Below are 22243 nucleotides of genomic sequence, written 5' to 3'. Positions count from 1 at the left end.
TCAGCAAGCATCACGCTTGATCCATAAGCTCCAAAAGGTGTGTTCCTCCGTGTCCTGGGCCTCAACTCAGAGGTTGGTACTGCGTGGCACTAGAGGAAGGGCCTGTTGTGTGGCCAGTTGTACCAGTTCCAGGGCACATTGCTGTTGGGGTCCCCAGGTGAAGTTGGTGGGTTTTCTTATAAGTGGCCTCATAAACTGGCCAAAAGAACAAGAGATGTGGTATGTGCTATGGGCAGAACCCAAAGAGGTCAAATAGGTGTTAGACCTTTTTGCGTGTCTGGGAGTTTTTAAGAAAAGAAGCTGTTGTTTGACTGCATCATGAATTTGACTGCTGTCAGAGGAGCAGACAATACCCAGGAATTTAACTGAAGTGGCAGGACCATGAACCTTCTGTGGGACAATAGCCCCACCTCCACTTTAAAGGCCAGTAATCAGCATGATCGAGTCTTGTAAGAGTGTATGGTGGAGCCAGATCTGAGGTAACCATACCATCACCACAGAGATGAAACACTGTCAGTTTTCTTGGAGGAATTTGGTAGATTAGCCCAATGAGGGCTGCAAGTAAATAATAAGGCTTTGAGCAATCCCAATTATTTATTTGGATATTGGAACCCAGGTCAGCACTCTATAAGGAACTTCTGTAGTAAGACACTAAATCACAGGGCCTGTGATGGCAGGGAGTTTTGTTTTTTTTTTTTCCTGTCTTGTTTGCTGTGTATCCTTTGTACCTGGCACAGAGGAGGTACTCAATAATTATTTACCAAATCAATAAATTCATAGCTTCCAACACATATGAATCACTGGCATTTAGTTACTATCAGATTAACTATCATCCTAAAATTTAGCATGACTGGAGGTTTCTAATGTGCAGGTTCAATTAACACCTGATGAAAAATTGTTCCTTGGCCACATGCTTCTGCATTTAGACAGACCATTCCACTGTCACTGATGAAGAACCACATCTTCCAGGAACTTTGACACGAAAAGACCTTGGTCCCACCCTCATTCTACCCAGAGGTACAAATATAAATAGAACTCCCTTCTGCAAGCATGACCTTCTGTGCTGTAGTTAAGCCTGTCTTCTCCCTCTTCCATTTCCCACCTTCTTCTCTTTATCTGGGAGATAGGTATAAAACTCTCACTGTTGCAGCCTCGTGAAAGAGCCAGAGCCAGGAGACCATAGCTAAGCCACGCCCAGACTCCCAACCTCCAGAAACTGTGAGTTAATAAATGTTATTGTTTTAAGACATGAAGTTTGGAGTAATTGGGGTAATTCTGATTTCAAAATTAACTTACAGATCCAAGAAGTTCAGTGAACTTCAAGCAAGATAAATACAAAGAAAACCACACCTGGTCACATCAGAATCAAAATGCTGAAAACCAAAGGTAAAGAGAAAAATAACATACCACATATTGGATGACAACAATAATAATGACCAACTTCTCAATGAAATCAATGGAGACCAGTGGCAATAAAATGTTCAAAGAGAGCAATAGTCAACTCCAGTGAAGACCCTTCAAATTCAGAACAAAATAAAGACACTTTCAGAAAACAAAAGCTGAGAAAAAAAACTTCAACAGTAGACCTGCACTACAGGAAACTCCAAAACAGCAAGCAAGCAAACAAATACATAAATAAATAAATCTCCAGGTTCAAGGGAATAACATCAGATGGAAACCTGGATGTATATGAAGGCATAATATGTACTACATATGGTAAATATATGGATAAATATAAAGATCTACATTTTTTAAAATTTTTCTTAAAGGACAACATACTGTTTAAAACAAAATAATAACATAATAACGTAGGGGCTTACAACATATGTAAAGCAAAATATATAGCAACAACAGCACAAAAAAATGAAAGAGGCATAAGTGGATTTCTATAATGTCGAAGGTTCGCACATTTTACGTGAAGCGATTCACTCTTAATTCTAAGTAGACTATAGTAAGTTAAGAATATATATTGTAATCCTTGGAGCAGCCACCAATAAATAAATAAACTAAAAAGCCAATATAAAATCTAAAAATAAAATGAAATACAAAAAAATACTTGATTAAACAGAAACAAAGGAGGAAAACAGGTACTAGAAATAGGTGGGACAAATAGAAAACGAATAGTAAGATGGCTGAGGTAAACTAAACCATATCATTAAGTATCAATACATTCCATGCAAATGGATTAAACTCTTCAACTAAGAGGAAAAGACTCAGAATGATTAGAAAACAAGACCTAACTGTATGTTGTATACAAGGTACACACTTTAAATATAAAGTTACAAATTGGTTGAGTTTTTTAAAAAATAAAAAGCGACAATGCACACAATAAGCTGATATGACTAGACTAATACCAAAGTGAACTTCAAAACAATAAGTATTTCCAGGAACAAGTAGAGGTATTTCATAAAGGAAAAAGGGTTAATTCATCAGAAAGACATTACAGTCTTAAGTGTGTATGCACCTAAAAATATAGAGTAAATATTTATAAAACTAAAAGGAGAAAGAGACAAATCCATAATCATGATTAAATATTCTATCATTCCTCTCTCAGTAATTGACAAGACAAAGAGATAAAAAAATTAATAAGGATACAGAAGATCTGAACAATATTATCACCAATTTGACTTAAATCTACCAATAACCAAGAAATTTAGAATTCACATTCTTTTTAAATGCACATAGAATTTTATTCATGAAGTAGACTATATGTTGAGTGCCAAAATAAGTCTCAATAAATTTCAAAATGTTGAATGTTAAAGTATGTCCTCAGAATAAGAAAAATTAAAAAATAACAACAGGACATCTTTTAAAAATTCCCAAAAGTTGGAAACCAAATAATATACTTCTAAACAACCCATGGTCCAAAGAAAGATGACAAGGAAAATTAGAAAATACTTCTAATTGAATTATAATGAAAATACAACATACCAAAATTTCTAGGATGCCACAAAACCAGGGCTCGAAAGGAAATTTATTATTTTAAATGCCTTTATTAGGAAAAAGTTCACTGAGAAAAAAATTATAATAAAAGCTAATAAATTGAAAGATATAACAGTTCATGATTTGGAAGAGTTAATATTATTAAAATATTATCCTTCCCCTAGTTGATCTAAAGATTCAGTGCAATCCAAATTAAATCTGAGCAGTTATTTTGAAATTGGCAAGCTGATTTTAAAATTTATATGGAAATGGAAATTACCAGGAGTAGCCAAAACAACTTTGAAAAACAAGAACAATGTTGAATAACTTAAACTACCTGATATCAATACTAACTACAAAGCTATAGTGATCAAGACAATGTAATATTGGTGTCAATACAGAAAAATAGATAACAGAACAGGATAGAGTTCCCCAGTATACAGCCAACTGATTTTGACAAAGGCACCAAGTATCAATGGAGAAATGATCAGGGTTTGTTTGTTGTTTTTTGTTTTTCAACAAATGGTGTTGGAACTATATACCCACGTGAGGAAAAAAAATTCACCTCAACTCCTATCTCACCAACACATAAACTGATTCAAAATGAACTATAGACCTAAACATAAAAAAATTAAAACTCTAACACTTCTAGAAGAAAACTGAAGAATATCTTTTTGACCTGGAGGTAAGCACAGATTTCTTAGATAGGACACAAAAAAATATTAACCGTAAAAGAAAAGAAAAAAAAAGGTTAATTAGACTTCATCAAAATTAAAACTTCTACTCATCAAAGGACACGATAAAGAGAAGAAAAAGGCTCCTAAGGCTGTTAGAATGCCCCTAAGAATTGAGCACCATTGCCCAAGCAGTGACTACACACCAGCATCTCCCTGTATTGGCTTTCACTTTTTCCTAGTTCCTCACTCCTGCTCCCTGGGGTCAAATTCCAAAATACCCACACACAGCCTTTCACCTCAGGCTCTGCTTCCAGGGGATTCCAGGCTAAAACAATATTCTAGTCAAGAAATTACAGGTAAAGTCTCTTGGCTAGGAAGAAAGGGAAACTAACACTTCCTGAGCACTCAGTATATGCCAGACGCTCCACATTTGCTATTGCACTTGACACTCACCAGAGCTACGAACAGGGAAACTGGGGTCCAAGTTATTCAAAGTTACACAGTTTTTCCAGGGCTACAAAATACAGGTTTCTCTAACTTCAGTTTATACTCTTTCTTATTCTCCATGCTGCTCCTGGATACCTGTCTTTGACTACGGTCTTAGATGTATTTTTGGAAGTGAATTGTCATGATAAATAATAACAATAGTAGCTATTATGCACTGAGTGCCTACTTATGCCAGACAATTAGCTAAGCACTTACAATTAATCCTCACTGTAATTCTATAAGCTGTTACTATCCCCATTTCATTCAATTGAAAATGGAGGATGGCTGGGGTTAACTTTCCCAAGGTCCCCTGCTAGCAAAATAATAGCTAATATTTGTGTTTACTATGTGCCCCTAACATCAATAATTTCATTTAATCCTCACATCCACTCATGAAATAGGTTCTTTATGATCATCACATTACAGAGCCAGCTACTCCAAAGTCCATGGGTATCTTTTTCTCTCCCACGCTGCTTCTCATGACAAGAAAGGGGAAAAAGGAGGAATGCATAACCAGAAAAAAATGTATAGTCTACCGTGATCACTTTCTATATCAGCTGTGTTGATAAAAGACTTGGACAAAGTGCTCTGAACAGAGCAACGCTCTCACCAATCAGTGCCTACTAAACATATGACTGGCATATGGCTATTTTAAGGAAGAGTTTCTTAACTTCACCACTATTTTGAGCAGGGTAATTTTTTGTGGTAGGAGATTATCCTGTACATCATTAGATGTTCAGCATCATGCCTGGCCTCTGACCACTAGATGCCAATAGCACCTGCCCCTCAAGACAACCAAAAATGTCTTCATACTTTGCCAAAATCGTGCCTAGTTTAGAACCACTGGTGTATGATATTTTAACCAATCCTTTTAATTCTAAAACTGAACAAAGCATATCAGGACAATGGTTCTCAGGAGAATTCCACTTTGGGGGGAACTGAATTGTGGATATATGAACAGACTCACAACATCTCCTGCCCTACTCTTACTTCCTCCCTCCTACGCTTTTGTCCCCAACTCCCAGGGATGCCACCCACCCACTAACAATAGACCAAAGCACTGGAAGAGACCTTATTCCTGGGCCATGAGGGTCCTCCTATTTCTCATCAGATATTTCGCCTCTGATTCAAGTTTTTTGTCTAGCCCCGATTTGCATACTGTCATAATCAGACTAAGAACAAAACCTATGTAATTGGCTCTGCCTCTAAACGACAAGCATACCATGTTAAGAACACTGTTTCTATATTTACAAATCCAAGACATGATTGAAAGCATCACGCTCTCACCGTAGGAACAATACTCCCATAATCAAACATCCAAAGCAAACTGTATGATTATTTGTATTATCCAGGATTTCAAGGCTCTGTTTCAGGGCAGAGAAGCCAAGTAGAAATATGCCAACTTATTCAGTAACCCCCTTTCTCCTTCATACACAAATAGAACTATTGTTTACATTATTTTGTCCAAAGTTTTGACATGAATTCCCCTAAACATTCTAAATTTATGAGTTACAAATAAATGTTACTGAGTCAAATCTGTAAGTAAGAGATATGACTAGCCTAAAAAGACCATAGAAGGTTTTCAAATATTTTTCTAAACTATCCATTCTTTCTGGCATAAGTCATGAAACAGTACAATGTGTGTGTGTGTATGTGTGAGCTACAAGGTGGCAAACACTATGAGTGTATATACTCTCTTAGTAATCTGGCCAAATAAAATGTCCTTCTACAAAGTTATTCTGTAAATAACTTCTATAAAGTTCTAATCATGTCTTTTAAATAAATCTCCACAGGTGTAGTTAAAATGGTAAACTTAAAGACAACATCAAAGTGAGTCCAATCATGAAATTTATCCTTACAAGGAATATTTTACATTTATATAGAGAGGCATTGTTTTCCACTTCTAAAATATGTATTTGAAAGATTGAGAGCCACACAGCAGACATCTGGGCCCTCCCTAATAGAATAGGTTTTATTAGAGTCACAACCCAGTGAAACCAGAGAAAAAAATGTACTTTCAATTTACAAAATCTTTATATATGTATGATCTAGTCCAAGCATTCAAAAGAAGAGATAATTGCATAAGTTAAAGAACTGTGACTTAATAAAAGTTAAAAAGTAATTGGTATCAAAGTTAATTAAACTTTGGATCTTCATTCTTTTGTTCCAATCCCATTTTAAAACTTAGTGCTAAAGTAAAAATGATATCCATTAGGCAAATAATGACAAAGGAGACTCCCTTTATGAATGTAGCGATGTGCATAGACCAATGTACATCAAATAAATAAATATCTATACAAATTTTCACCTGAATGAAAATTTAAATTAGATTTTGCTTTAAATGAAAATCTGTTTCTTACAGAGTCATTGTGAGAAACAAGATTATACATGTAAATATACTATAAATCTTGATATGTTATGTAAAATGTGGCATTTGTTCGATTTTCACACAAGTTTCCCCAGGTATTAGCTTAGTGAAATATTTCCAATGATACATACCATCTTCCTGCTATCCTCCTCCTGCTAAAATCGGGATAAGTACCTTACCATAAAGTTATGTTCTATTAAGAAGTTAGAAAACAGAAATTATACCCCTTCAAATCAGTGAGCAAATCACAAGTAAACACTAAACCCCTTTGACTCACCTGCCTTGGCATTTTGTTCCATTTCCTGAGTTAAAAGTCGCTCTTTTGGCATGACCCAGCATATGTACCCAGCTCCTCAGCTTTCCTTGGATTCCTCTGCAGCTGCTAAGTCTTGAAAGCAGCAAGGAGGCCTCCTCATCTGGGCCCCCAGAGCCCATCTCTTCTCTATTCTCTGGTTACTTGGTCTATGATTGCTAAGTGTTCCACTTTCTGGGAAACTGCACACAGGTGGTATCCGATTCAGCCTAGCCCACTCTATGTCAGAGGGCATGATTTTAATACATCCAGAAACTCTTCTGATGCTGTCAATGCCAGGGAGAAAGGAGCTGTAACTCCTTCTTTTATTGTTTTCTTTCTTGCCTAAAAGTTTGTTTCTCTTCTTTATTGGATCTCCAAAGGTCTCTTGAGGTACATGAGGCATACGTGGATTGAATGAAAGCCATGAGACAAAAAGTTAGACTTAGGCAATTACCTTAGGATATACAATTTTTGAGGAAAAAAACACAGAAAGATGTCAGCCAGATCCAGAGTTTCTTACTTTCCCCCAAACTACAGAATTGTTAAACCTCATTACAGAGGTCTCCAGTATACTGTTTTCCTCTGCATTATGCTGAGTTGTAAATGTTATTGAAAATTCCAGCCATATAAAATTTCCTAGGGCTTCCCTGGTGGCACAGTGGTTGAGAATCTGCCTGCTAATGCAGGGGACACGTGTTCGAGCCCTGGTCCAGGAAGATCTCACATGCCGCGGAGCAGCTAAGCCCGTGTGCCACAACTACTGAGCCTGCACTCTAGAGCCCGCGAGCCACAACTACTGAGCCCACGCGCCACAACTACTGAAGCCTGTGTGCCTATAGGCCATCCTCCACAACAAGAGAAGCCACTGCAATGAGAAGCCACCACAATGAGAAGCCCACGCACCGCAACCAAGAGTAGCCCCCGCTCGCCGCAACTAGAGAAAGTCCGCGCACAGCAAAGACCCAACACAGCCAAAAATAAATAAATAAAATAAATTTATTTTTCAAAAAATTCCTAAATTCTACAGTGTCTTTTCTTGATCTCCTGAAAATTTTCGGCTAGCTCCATTCACATCAAAATACCCTCAAACAAAAGCAACAGTAGATCGCAGAGGAGGAAATAAATTCTCCATTAAAACACAGAAGGCTCAACCACAAAGGCCCATATTGAATAACAACCAAATGTTGCAAGCAAAGCTGAGTTCCCAAAGGCTAAGAAGGCCCCATGGTGGATTATCTCCCAATGATAAGCGTACATCTCTATTTCCAGGAGTACAATTTTGCTAATCTAACAATGCATGGGCACACTGAATACAAAGTACTTAGAAATGGTAAGTCCACATTTGTGACATTTGATGACTGGCATAATTAATAATGAGGCCATACAAAACTTAGGGTAGGTGGTGACCCTCTAGCTAAACATCACTACTATTCTGAACTTTTTTAGCAAATTACCTAAGCACTCAGCATTGCATCCCCTGTTCTCCATTAATGCACATCTTCTGGTCTTCAAAACTAACTAAAAACTCACTTTCTCCAAAAAATCTTCCCTGAATAGCCATCACTGCCTCTGTTTATTTCTTCCTAACACCCCTTCAATTTATGTTTAACCTGCGCTCTATTCATGTATAATGCTGACCTGGTGTTAAGTATGTGTCTCTCTCAGCCTGCAAATGGTCTCGTTGTAAATTAACAGAAGGAATATGCTTCATCCCCTAGGTCACTTACAGTGGAAATTACTGAACACTCGCTTTGCACTTTGTGCCTGTTAATTCATTAGTTCCTCACACTAATAACTGAGGCAGTAGACCAGCTGCAGTTCAAAACCTTAGTAAGTAGAAGAGAGACCCAAAAATGTCTCTCAAACTCACCCCTTATCTTCTCTCTCTGCCACCATTATATACCTAATAGCAGGCTGTGCCCAGTGAGAAGACAAAAAGTATTATTTCAACTTAATTCAACCAACATTTATGGTGAGTCCAAAGCAAATAATTGTGATGGACACTGTAGAGCAGTGAATCTCAACCAAGGATGATGCTTTCCCCAGGGGACATCTGGCAATGTCTAGAGACATTTTTGGTCATCACAACTGGGGAGAAGGTGCTATTGGCATCAAATGGGTAGAGGCCAGTGATACTAAGCACCCTACATCATGTGAAGCGAGGGGACCAATCTGAGGAAAACACTGGCTGGCTGAGGAGCAGTGCAGTTGGGGTGGGATACAGGGTATAAACAGGAAAGCAATGAGAAATAAACTTGGAAAGGTAGTGGGGCTTGTAGTTGCAACATACCATGGAGACCCAGGTAAGGAATTTACACTGAATTTGATACCTAGTGAGAAGCTGGCTCCAGCTAAACGTAGCTATGAAAGCAGCGTCAGAAGGAATTGCAGTGGGAAGAAATAAGAGGCAGGCAGATTTGCTGGAAGCCTTGTTTTACAATTGTGCAATTGAGATGCAATGAGGAAGCACTAGGAGTTGGGTTTACAAAATATGTGGAATATAAAATCCACATTTCTTGCCAAGTAACTCTATGGAATCAATACATATGGAGTGAATAAGCCAAAAATGATTGCCTAGTTTTGATTCTGCATAGAAAGAGGAAACGCAGTTTGAAAGGTTTGGGGATGGAAGGATTAATAATTATTTTCGGACATAATGGGGTGCAAATGAGAGACGTGAGACCACTGTGGCACATTTTGGAGCACAGGATTCTGGAGCACAGAATAAAAATGAAGGCTAAAAAAGGGAGACTTGCAAGAAAGTAGATGTTAACAATGGTGCCTGTGGACATGAAACACAGAAGGAGACAAGCGAAAGGCCCGAGGTCAGGATTTTGAGAAACTCCTCCATTAGTTGACAAGAGGAAGAAGGGAAGCAAACAAACAAGCAAACAAACAAAAAATGGAATGGAAGGGAATTGGGAAGAGAATCCAACAGTGCTATGTTAGATAGGACAAGAAAAGAGAAGGTGGTCCGGCCCATGAAATGCTACAGAGAAGCTGGGAAAGATGCGGTGTGAAAACAAATCACTGACCTCGACAATTAAGAGATAGTTGATGGCTCTGAGTGGGCAGTTTATGTAATGTGGTCAGGACACAAGACAAATTACAGGGGTGCAAAGGAGTTGATGAGAAAGTGGTGCAGCCTATCATGATGGAGATATTAAGATAACTCTATAATGTACAAGTCTTAACCTTTCTTCTCTTTGGAGCTGCTGCGCCACAGCATCTGTGTGGCAACTTTGGAATGTGACCAATTATCACAAAAGATAATTCACTGGGGAAAATATAGATTACCTAAAGAACGAATGACTCTTAAAAGGTTATCCTTCAGCTATTAAGTTATATGACACTTGAAAATTCTTTCCTGTGGAAAAAAGAAGTTTTTAAAAGTGATTAGATTTCTAGACCTAGATAGTCCGCCAAACTTAAGTCATAATGTACTAAAAATATTTCAAATATATCTAGAACATTATTTAGAATTTTTTTTTAAGAATATTATTTTTTAAGAAAAAATAAAATGAGTTTTTATTCCCTCTCGTGCTAATTACTGCAATATCAATTTTGGAGGTTGAGAATGGTACTTTGGGGATATCAATAGCTTTGACATTAGAGCAATCAGCTCTCTACATTGGTATAAGGGAAAATATTTTACTACATTTGCCTAGGAGGGTAACTCTATAGGCCAGTCCCCTCCCAGCAAATGGGGCCACAAAAGACCCCAGTTATGAATCACAAAGATCTCCCCTTTCCCAACGTTGCTCCTCCCTGGTTTATGTTGTCAGTTGTAAATTATGGTTATAAGTTGGGAATGCTTATATTACACACAATTACCCTCATAAGGGTATTAATTTATTCAATAAATATTTATTAAGGTGAAGGTGACCTTGTCCTGAAGGCTGGCTGACCAGAAAAGGAGTTGGCCTTTTATCAATACAAAGTTTAATGGCTACTGGTCATAGCCCAGCACTCAAGACAAGGATTCCCAGTCAAACACAAGGCTTGGACCACCACCCTCAGTGATGCCACAGGAAGGAGCTTGCATTCCAGATCCTGAAGGCTTACATGGCAAATCACACCACTGCCTGTCACAGCGTAGAGCTACAACTACGAAAACTGAATTGCAGCTCCCTTATCTGAGCAAGAAAGAGCTGGTGTCACCCCATACGCAAAAAGAGCTGTCAGGACAGGACTGGAGCCAAGGTTCTGCCATTGTGAAATGCTTTTGTATTCAGGGAAGTGGATAATGCTTATCCAATCATGCAGCTTAAAAGGCCCATAGCCTAAGGGTCAGGGACCCTCTAGTCTAACATCTGTACTCACTAGATCTCTTTGCAATGCCCGGGAATGTGACGAGAAACAGGGGACCTGTTATGGCCCCTGTCTCCGTGAGTTCTCCCCATAAACGCTGCTCCAGCAGGCCCCTTGCATGTGCTGCTTGGCCATTTGCCCTTGATGCACAAGTACCGACAATAAATCAGGCACTGGAAACACAGAAGTAAACAAAACAGAAAGTCCCTGCCCGCAAGCTTACACTTCCCTGGGAAGAGAGAAAGCCAACAAACAAATCAGTAGATAATGTACCAAGTGGTGATAAGTGATATGAGGCATAATAAAGCAGTGGGAAGAGAAAGATCATGGAGGATCAAGGAGGTATACAGGGTGGACTGCAAAAGTGATACCTGAGCAGTCGCCTAAAGGAAGCGAGGGATTGAACCACGTGTCTGTGCAGAGAAAAGCATTCTTGGCAAAGAAGACTCAGTTCAAAGATCTTGAGACAGGAGAATATTTTGTATGTCGAGAAAGAGCAAAGAGGCTCTTGCTGTTCCAGGAGATCAAGAGTAGAGAAGAGTGGGAGGAGATGAGGTCCTTCAGACCATGGCAGAGGCTTTGGATTTTACTTTGATCCAGATGGAAAGCCGCTGGAAGAAGCTGACTCGAATTTCAGAAAGATCCCTCGGGTTTCCTGTGGAGAAGAGGCAGGGTATGGAGAAGTATCTGGTGACATGTAGAAGCAGGGAAGTGATTAGGGACGGACTGTAATAATCTTGGCAAGAGATTTGGTAGCTCGGAGTGGGATGAGTGGTAATAGAGACCATGAGAAGAGGTTGGATTTGGGAAATATTTCCAAAATTGAGCTGACAGGATTTTCTAGTGAATTTGTAAGAGAAAAGTTAAGAATGACACAATTTTGTGGGGTTTTTGGCCCAAGCAACTGGAAGCCATTTATTGACACAGGGAACTGTAGGATGATCACGTCTGTGGAGGCAAACTGAGTTCAAGCTGGGACACGTTAAGTTTGAACGGCCTCTTAGACCAAGAAGAGATACTAAAATTGCATATATATCTCCTGCCATTCAGAGAAGTCATAGGGACAAGATATAAACTTTGGGAGTCACCAGCACAGAGGGAGCATTTAGGCACACAGGCGAGGTCACCTAGGAAAGCCATGCACTAAGATGTGGTCTGGGACCTCTGCAGATCCCCAAGATCCTTTTAGGAGGTCCACGTGGTCAACATTATCTTCATAATATACTGAAATAACATTTGCTTTTTCCATTCTCATTCTCTCACAAGTGTGCAGCAGAGTTTTCTAGGGACCACATGAGCTGTGTTACGGCAACAGATTAAATGCAGAGGCAGACACGAAAATCCAGCTGTCTTCTATTAACCCAGGCATTAAAGAGATCAGCAAAATGTAAAGCTATGCCACTCGCTGCTAAATTTTTGTGTTTTGGAAAATATAGTTATTCTTCATAAAAGTATGTTATTTGGAATTCCCTGGCAGTCCAGTGGTTAAGACTCCACACTCCCACTGCAGGGGGGCACAGGTTTGATCCCTGGCTGGAGAACTAAGATCCCACATGCCTCGCGGTGCAGCCAAAAAAAAAAAAAATGTCATTTATGTTAATATGTAATGGGTTTTGTCAGGGAGGAAGAAATTTTACTCTACACTTCCAGGTTCTTCTGGCTGATCTAAGAATTAAGTTGACATGAGAAAGATTAACAAGAGAAAATCAAACAAAAGTTTAATAACATGCATACATGGGAAAATCCCAGAAAAACCTGAGTAACTTGCCAAAAATGGCCAAAACTCTCACCTTCAATACCATCTTCAGCTAAAGACAAAAGAGAATGTTGAGGTAGTAGTGGTTTTGGACTTCAAAGGGGAAGAAAGCAATTGACATGGAGATGGAAAAGCAAATGTTTGGTAAACAAATGCTTGCTGGGCCAGGAATGGACAGTGGGACACAGAGCTGACTCTGATCTGTAGGCCCTGCCCAGTGTCCCCCACCTCACTTAGCCCATATCCTTTGCAGACTTCTCTGGCCATAGCTCTATTCCAGGCACAGACCCTCTATCTAAGTTCTTTTAGGCAGTTAAGGGGAAGGTCAAAGTTTCTCCCTGAGTCTTTTGGGCCTTGATGGTTTTCAGCTTGAAATAAGCCACATGCCAAAGAGACATTTGGGGGCAGCAAGGCTTTCTTCCCCATACAGTTTGTTACTGTTATTTTTAAACAAGTTAATGAATTCTTTACATTTCTTGGTTTCAATTGCTAATATAATAATTGTCAGTAGAAATAACCCACATAAGCCAAAGCTCTTTGGGATCCTCCGTAATTCTTAAGAGCTTTAAGAGGTCTAAGACCAAAGAGTCTGAGAACTGCTGACCTGGGAGTAAGTATGGAGGGGAAGGAAAGGAAGTCTAAGAAAGGAGGTAAGAAGGACGAGGAGAAACCTGGAGGGAGAATGAGAAAAAGTCACCAGTGAGTGTGAAGGAAAACCATGAGAGAGTATCCAGAGGGCAAGTGAGAAAAGTTTTTCAAGAAGGGAACAATCATAATCATTCTCCTATTTTACGGTATTTGGATTATTTCCAATTCTAAATAACTGTAAAGAATGTTGCAATGAGGGACCTCCCTGGTGGTCCAGTGGTTAAGACTTCACCTTCCAATGCAGGGAGTGTGGGTTCAATCCCTGGTCGGGGAGCTAAGATCCCACATGGCTCTCCGCCAAAACATAAAACAGAAGCAATATTGGAACAAATTCAATAAAGACTTTAAAAATGGTCCACATCCAAAAAAAAAAAAAAAAGAATGTTGCAATGAATACCTTTGCAATTAGAGCTTTTCCTATATTTTTTTGCTTGTTCATTCAGATAGGATCCAAATATTGAAGTCAAACAGTATACATTTTTAAGACTCTGGGTAGAATTGTCTAATGACTTTTCAAAGAGTTCTTGGCAATGTATATAACAACCAAAAATGTATGAGAGTGACTTTTTCCCACAAAACTATCTCATCTTTGCTCTGATTTTCATAATACTTGCTGAAATAGTGAAACATGCTATCTCATTTCATTGCATTGTTATTATTACTGTGTTTCTACAACTTACCATGTGCTTGTTATTTCTGTATGTCTCATGATATATAAATCACACATTTCCTTTATTTTATACATTCTACTATTGGTGTTATTTTTTTCTTATCCAACTGTTCAAACTCTACATATACTAATGGTAATATTCTGATGATAATACCTAATGTGTTCTGCTTAATGAAAATATTTTACTGTATATTTACCTTTTAATTCTAGTAGGCATTTCTAACCTCACGTGATCTTAAAATTCAAAAAGGAAAATAAACATATGTCTATAACATGAAGTAGCAAAATGAAAAAAAAAAAAAAGGAGGCAATCAACTGCATCACATGCCACAGAAAGACTAAATCAAATGAGAACTGACTCTTAGATTTGACAAGGCAGAAGTCCACAGTGACCTTGATAAGAGTATTTTGTCAGAGTGGTAAAGGCAAAAGTCTGATGTAAGGGAATTCAAGAAATAATGGGAAGACAGGGAATGGAGACGGAACCATGATCAACACTTAATGAACTCAGTTTAAAAAGAAAGTAGACATACAGGGTGGTGTCCAGAGTGGATATGACATCAAGAGAGAATGTTGTTGCCTTTTTCAAATAAGGGTGTTTTAAAAGATAATGTATTAATGGAAATGGTGAGGTATAGTAAGACCATCAGATAAGAAGACAATTGCCATTGAAAAGATGGTTTGTTGTATACTCACAGATCCTGAGAGAGAGTACACATCATGCCACAGGGGGTCACACTGAGAAGCACCATGGTCAGTTGTGAGGTTAACGAGAGAAGGGGAACTTCATCGTGGTTTCTGTGGGAAGGAATGAGGAAGGCAGGGCAAGAAGGCTTAGGATTGGCTGGTTTGAATAGTTTCTGTGGGCTCTGGGGCAAAGGAGCTGTCCCTTGTTGTCTGGTACCTGGCCCTGGGGTATGTAGGGCAGGTGTATAGTGACCCAAAGTGAGAGTCTGATAAAGGAGATAGTTGGGGGTGTAGATTCTAGATTGGTTGGTTTGTATTTGATTGATCAGTTGATTGATTGATGCCCCAAAAGGGAGATGGGTAATAAATGAGGAAGGCAGGAGGCCAAGGCAAGGTGAGTCAGGCATATTATGAGGTTGTCCAGAACAAGGCATGTCTGGCATATGCATGTAGGGCAGATGTTAAAGCATCAAGTTTAAAGAAGCTAGAAACATGATTAATACAGACGACTGTAATAGTGTGTTTATGTGATGATGAGAATTATCCAGGAGTTAGGGGGGAAATTGACCATTTAAGAAAGGAGACACACTATAAAGATGACTCAAAGACTTTTGAGTGGGCAAGAGGGGATGGGATCCTGTGCCTTAAAGAAGTATGGATAGTTCTTTTATTGTTATAGGTCAGAAGGAAGAAGATGTGGGTACAAATCTAAGCATGTTGGTAGATTTGGTAATGGGAGTGTACAGAAGCTCTCTGCAGATTACTTCCATTTTCTCAATGATGGAAGGTCATCAGGGGAAAGTAATGAAAGGACAGGTGATACTGGAGACTTGTTGGAAAGAAGAAGGTATGAAATAATCACATAAGAGAGCAAGAAAATGAATTGACTAGAGAAATGTAGCAGGATTCACTTGAGCTTAGTGGTCGTAAATTTAAAGCAAGGCTAGTTAGCAGAGCTGTGTGTTTTCATCTGGTCACAACCAACTAGAATATTCAGTGATGGCCACACATCTTAAAATCCTTCTCAGCCCTGAATTGAGCTCTGAGGTTTGGGATAATTTTTTGGCCTATTTTGGCACGTTTCATGATTTATCTCTTTCTTTTTCTTTATCCTTTAAAGCAACCAACATTTAGCCCTAGATAAGTGATGACCACATTTAAGTTTAATCATACAAGCTATGATTATGCTATGTCTCCTCCTGAACAATTGGCTTACTAAGGAAAAGAACCTAAGTACTATTAACAGGTACTCAACAAATTCTGAATAGGATAAAATGTTAATGTCCTTATTTAACTAGGATAACACCCACAATCACCACCAAATTAAACCAGTATAAACACAATGTCATCAATACTGCTATCACTTGTTCTGTCTTCTGGGTGTTATGCACAGCAGTGATGACGATTACAAACACAAAGTTCATCTCTCTATTCTCTCAGTTTCTAGTTATCCAATTTATTATCATAATGACAGTTTTCGCCAGAATCACATTTGTTAAGAGCAATCTAAATGCTGTAAGGCCCATGTTGAAAAAAGAAAATGTGTCTAATCTTTCCTCATCTCCCCATTGCTAACTATAATTAGCTCTTTGAGATTTTTTCATAATCGTCTGGAATCCAGACCTAATAAAGATCATGGTACTAGAGGTAATCGGGAATTCTCTCAACTTAAAACACAAACATAATCTGAAAATCTCCTGTAAGAGAAGACAGTATGATCCCTATACACCGGCCCTGTCAGAAATGTGAAATATTCTCTATAAGCCCTAGTAGGTGAGATTGTGGTACTGTTTCTAGAAAAAAAAATTCTCTCTGTTCAAAACTAGCAAGGGCAACTACTGTGTACTGCGTATGACCTACTATTCAGAGGCCTTTCACTATGACTCCTCAAGACTTGGTCCCTGAGACTCTGCACTTCTAGGCTTCTGGACACTCAATTTTATAATTATCATTAAGAATACCAAGAACTCAACATGAGTTATTTTCTGTAATCAATTCAGTGGAAACCACCACTTACCTGGTGGTTAATGCGCACTTGTCATCTTTCTACCTGCCCAGCATCTCCAGAACAAGCTCCCTAAGTTTGAGGAATTCCCCCCACCATAATCAGCTTTGCCTTTCCAAGACAGTAACCAGAAAATGCGTTTTTCTTGCAACTAAGACACCAACACTTCGGGCTCCGCCATCAGACACGCCCACAGGAGCCTTGAACTTGGAATGGAGCAACCTGAGGAAGACAGACTAGGGCAGAATCCACTTTCTGACTAGGGTGGCAAAGGAGGCATCTGGCTTTTGTGTAAAATAATGGCGGAGCTTCTAGTATTTGCTGTCCCACATCAAGGATATGATCCCAGATGGCGGAAACATTGACTCATTCAAAAGGAACCACAGTGTGTCTCTGCTATCGTGACTGGCTGTGTTACTTCCCACCTAACTCAGCAATCCCAGAAATTCCAGAGCTGATCACTTTTAATATGGTGTTTTTTAAACTGTTGTTCACAACCCATTAGTAAGGTGTAAAATCAATTTAGAGTATCACAATCAGCACTTTTTTTCAATGAAATAGAAGAGGAAAAATGTTTAAATCTCATAAAAGAAGTATTGCTCCATTCAAATTTTTTCATTTGTATTATAAACATGTATGGATACATGAAAACCACAATGTAAAATGTACTTCTTACTGAGGAGAGTACCAGTCAAAAATTCTTTTCACGAGTTCTTTTTCTGTTTTAGCTAGCTAGAGTACAGGTTCTGTTGTTTGCAGCTCAGAATCCACTGATACTGTCTAATATGAACAGACCAGGGGTGCATCTCATTCTCATCTCTTTCCACTGTCCTCTAAGCCCTGCTGATTCATCTAGTGCCTATCAGTTAACTCCTATCTCATACCCGACAGAAAGTTAGCTCCTCCCTAAGATGCATGTCACAGTTAGTCTATGTGAAGGGCAACCAGGAAGAAATTCTGCATAAAACTAAAATTCTATAGTTTATGTAGATATGCATGTTTGTGATGTTAGTTATACTTGCCTTAAAATTTTCTCAAATGAGCATGTTTTATGAAGTTGAAACTGGAGGCTGTAATCACCACTTATTTATGCATTTTTTTCTTAATGAGAATCTCCATCGGTCCCAAGCGTACTCTTGACTCCCCTGAGTGGAGTTAGGACAATCTAACCAGGCACACCTTTCTCAAAAGGAGATGTCAAAGACAACAATTCCACCCAGCTTGATGTTGATAAGAAATGTGTTTCTGGTTTTCATCTACAGCATACAGTTTCTGGTTTTCATCTGTTACCCGAACATGCTGCCAAATGCAGTATCTATCCAAAGTTGTGCACCTTTTGGATGCCTAAAGAGTATGTAGCCCCCAAATTCCTCTAGATACAGTACAATTCACTCTTGCATTAAGCCAGAGGAGCAGAATTGTATCCCTAGAATGTATAGATTCGTTCCCTTATTGAATTACTTTGTAGATGACTGGGGTCCCCTCCACATCAGGTGTGCACTGGCCTTGGTGCTGTTTCATTACCCCTTGCTCATTTTTATATTTTCCCTCATGAACTCTTTTGTATGACTCTGCAGTATTTCATAGACTCCTGCAAATAGACCACCTTCAAGTCTTCTTTGGAACGAGACAAGGTATAAACAAACAAGCAAGGTCCCTTTCTTTTCCTACCCATACCCCACACACAGAAGGCCCAATTCGACTCATGCCTCAGTTACTGTAAAAACCTTCTGGCTGGTTTCCCTGCCTCTGTTTTCTCCTCTCACAGTGCGGGATTCCTCTTCCTCAATATCGTTTTCATCACTTCACCCAGCTGCTCACAATCGCGGTTACTTGGTAAGATCACTGCTGTAGATGTAGTCTTCAGGCTTGCATTCAGAGCCCTCCATCATGTGCCCACACACTTCCAATTTTATCTCTCATGCTCACTGACAGGGACCTCTGCTCCGGGTCATTCAAAATGATGCCAGCCTCGCCTTACCACTCGCAACCCTGCGAGCCCAACTCCCGCAACTACTATCTGTATCACCTTCGGAAAACCATCTAAACTGCAGCTTTCAGAAAAAAGAATGTCTATATGTGTATAACTGAGTCACTCTGCAGTACAGCAGAGATTAGCACAACATTGTAAATCAACTATATTTCAATTAAAAAAGAAGAAAGTGGGAGATGGACCTAGAGAATATTATCCTTAGTGAAATAAGTCAGACCGATAAAGACAAATACTGTATGATATCACTTATATGTGGAATCTAAAAAATAATACAAATGAATGTATATGCAAAACGGAAACAGACTCACGGATATAGAGAACAAACGAGTGGCTACCAGAGGAAAGAGGGAAGGAGGGAGGGACAAATTACGGGTATGGGATTCACAGATAAAAACTATGTACAAATGGATAAGCAACAAGGATATATAGCACAGGGAATTATAGTCAGTCTTGTAATAACTTATAATGGAGTATAATCTGCAAAGAAACACTGAATCACCATGCTCTGCACCTGAAATTAATATTGTAAGTCAACCATACTTGAATTTTTAAAAATTTTTATTTAAAAAAAGGAAAATGGGAATAATACTTTGCATTTTTTTTGTGAAAAGGGATAGCATATGAAAGTGCCTAGATTAACTAAATACATAATGAATAAAAATGTCCATCTTCCAAAGTGCCTGGCACATAGTTGGCACCCAATATAAAATGTTTCTGAATATACTAGTTTTTGCTTCTGCTCATACTATTGGTACAACCCTGAAAAGCTCTATTCCCTCAGTCATTAGTTCCTGAAGAGTAGGCAATGGGTACACAGCCCGTGGAGTCAGACAAAGGGAGGTCTGAATCCTGGCCCACTCCACTTACTACCGCATCACCTTGGGGGGGGGGGGTAGCATCAGCATCCTTCTGTGGGGCTCCTCCCTGGCTCTGCTGAAGAAGTGGACCTAGGAGCACAGGGAAGGATGTCCAAGACACGACTGATACAGTCATGGGAACATAATCAGTACTGTAACTTCTACTGCTGTTTCCTCCATATTAAAAACTGATAAATGTCTGGTTTGGTTTGGTTTGCGATAAGGTGGTTGAGGTGTTCCTTTTACCCACAGCACCCAGGAAGGGTTACAGTTGAGGTAGAACAATTAACAAATAGACTCTAAGGGTAAGATTTCATTTTCTAGCTACTAGTAAGCTGAGAACAAGCCCAGCAGTAACTGTATCACCTCCTCAAAGGGCCCCAGGCTAAGAAATAAGAAATGGTAATAAATGGGACTTGTGATGAAATAAGAGCTTCAATTAACCATAATACTTGATTCCCAACACACTCAGGTTATGTATCTCATGTTACTTTTATATATCCAAAATATAGAGCTTGACAATGAGCAGGTGCTTTGTATTTACTTTTGACTGAATACAGGCTTTGTCGCCTCTAAAAATACACGACACAAATCACAAAGTCACTTTCCTTCTGTGACAGAGCATCCTCACAAAGAGTAAGAACTCCCATTCATCAAACCCAAAGACAATCCATGGTGCCAACAAATTTTGTCTTGGCATGGCCTTCCTTTATAAGTCTTGCTCATTCTAACAGCGTGCCCTTCTGTAGTTCCCAGTATCTCTAGGTATTAAATTACTGCCTGTAGTTGGTCCTGCCAAACCCCAAAGCAGCACCCGCATCACCTACCCCACCCTACCTTATCCCAGTTCCGAGCCAACTTTCAACCTGTCGTGGAAGGGAGTGACAGAATTCAATTTCCTCTAGGTCCATTCCCTAATGCCCCTTCACTCTACTCTGATTTACCTTACACTGTGTGTTAGGGGTGGAATTTTGTCTCCCCCCATCCCCCAAAAAAGACATGTTGAAGTTCTAACCCCCAGCACCTCAGAATGTGACCTTACTTGGAAATGGGGTCGTTGCAGATGTACTTGGTTAAGATGAGGTCATACTGGAGTAGGTGGGCTCCTAATCCAATATGACCGTGGCCTTATAAGAAAAGGAGAGAAACACAAAAGGAGGAGCCGTGTGATGACACGGAGACACAGGGAGCTAACACACTGTGAGTCTTGCATCTTTCCCAGACTCACTCAGAGCGTGAACTCCTCTCCTTACACAGCCCTAGACAAAAGGTGTGTCAGCCTTCCCTGTGCCGTTCTGCGTTGCCTTGAGTTCCTTCTTCCTGAAACTGAATAGTGTAGATACCAATGGATTAATGGATGCCTTTTCTTTAAAGTCTTTGCACTTTTTTTCCCCAGCAGGAAAGAAGTGTCAGGGCAGTGCAATGACATTGAAAGAGGAGGCCCTTTCAATTCAACAGTTAAAAGCCCAAACAATGTGCACATCAACTACCATAAATACCATTCCCACTGTTTCTAGGCATCACATACTTCGAGCAGCTGAGGGTAATACTCTCTGTCTACACTGACTTCAGAGAGCTGAGCTCTCCTCATCCAGTCGTGTTAAATTCAGGAAAAAATGGCAGCATTGGTCAACTGTACCACCTGCAAAACAGAAGCGAGTATTGCAAATGCAACCAAGGTCTTGTCTGATGTCAGGTGGGGTGAGAGTCCCAGGAATGGAAACTGTTTAGCTGATTCCTCCCATTTTTCATTGTTTATGTTTTTAATTATATCCCAATTCAATGAAACACTCCAAGTGTAGGACACAGATTTGACTTTTAAAAACCAGATGTCTCATGTTTTGGGTCCTCCTTTTAAATTAACATAGGCAAACAATGTTATCTCTGTGTTAACAAAGGAAACCATCTCCCCCGCCCTTTGTGTCCTCCTGGCACATTTGCTCAGGACAGAACTGGTGCCAATTCAGCCAGTTCCTTTATGGGAAATGACATTCGGCAGCCGGGCCTGGATCTCCCGTAAGCCTCACATACTGTGAAGGCGGCTTGGAGGCCGCGCTCCGCTCAGTCAGATGGTGCCCACAGCTGCTGTGCACTGCTCTGACCTCTTGTGCACCGTTTTCCCTGGGCTCTCCTGGAAACTTCCCCCCTTCCCGTCTCTCTACGCCCCTCTGCCCACAGTAAGGAGATGCTCCCAGGGGACCCACAAGTCCTTGGCAGGATGATTAATAATAATAACAACAACAATAATAATATACTTTTGGGGAGCAGACTAATAGGAAGGGAAATGAAGTATACTTTGTAGTTTTTCTTGGGAGGTAGGATTTTTTTTCTCTCCCTTTGATAAAAATGTGAGCGTTCTGCTCTTCTGAAAGCGCAGGCTCTGGTTCTATGCTTAGCACCAGGGGCCAGAGAGGTTCCATCAGGGTGAATCTTTGATTTCAAGGCAGCTTTGGCTCCTGTTTCTCAAACCTGGAAAGCAGGCGCAGAGAAGGCTCGGGCATAGCTTAGAAAAGCCATTCAGTAGGTGCTGCACAGACCTCAGAGCGAGCGAGTGAGCGAGCGCGCAGT

This window comes from Balaenoptera ricei, chromosome 17, assembly GCF_028023285.1.
Source record: "Balaenoptera ricei isolate mBalRic1 chromosome 17, mBalRic1.hap2, whole genome shotgun sequence".
Classification (NCBI taxonomy): Eukaryota; Metazoa; Chordata; class Mammalia; order Artiodactyla; family Balaenopteridae; genus Balaenoptera; species Balaenoptera ricei.
This window is presented reverse-complemented; position numbering follows the sequence as displayed.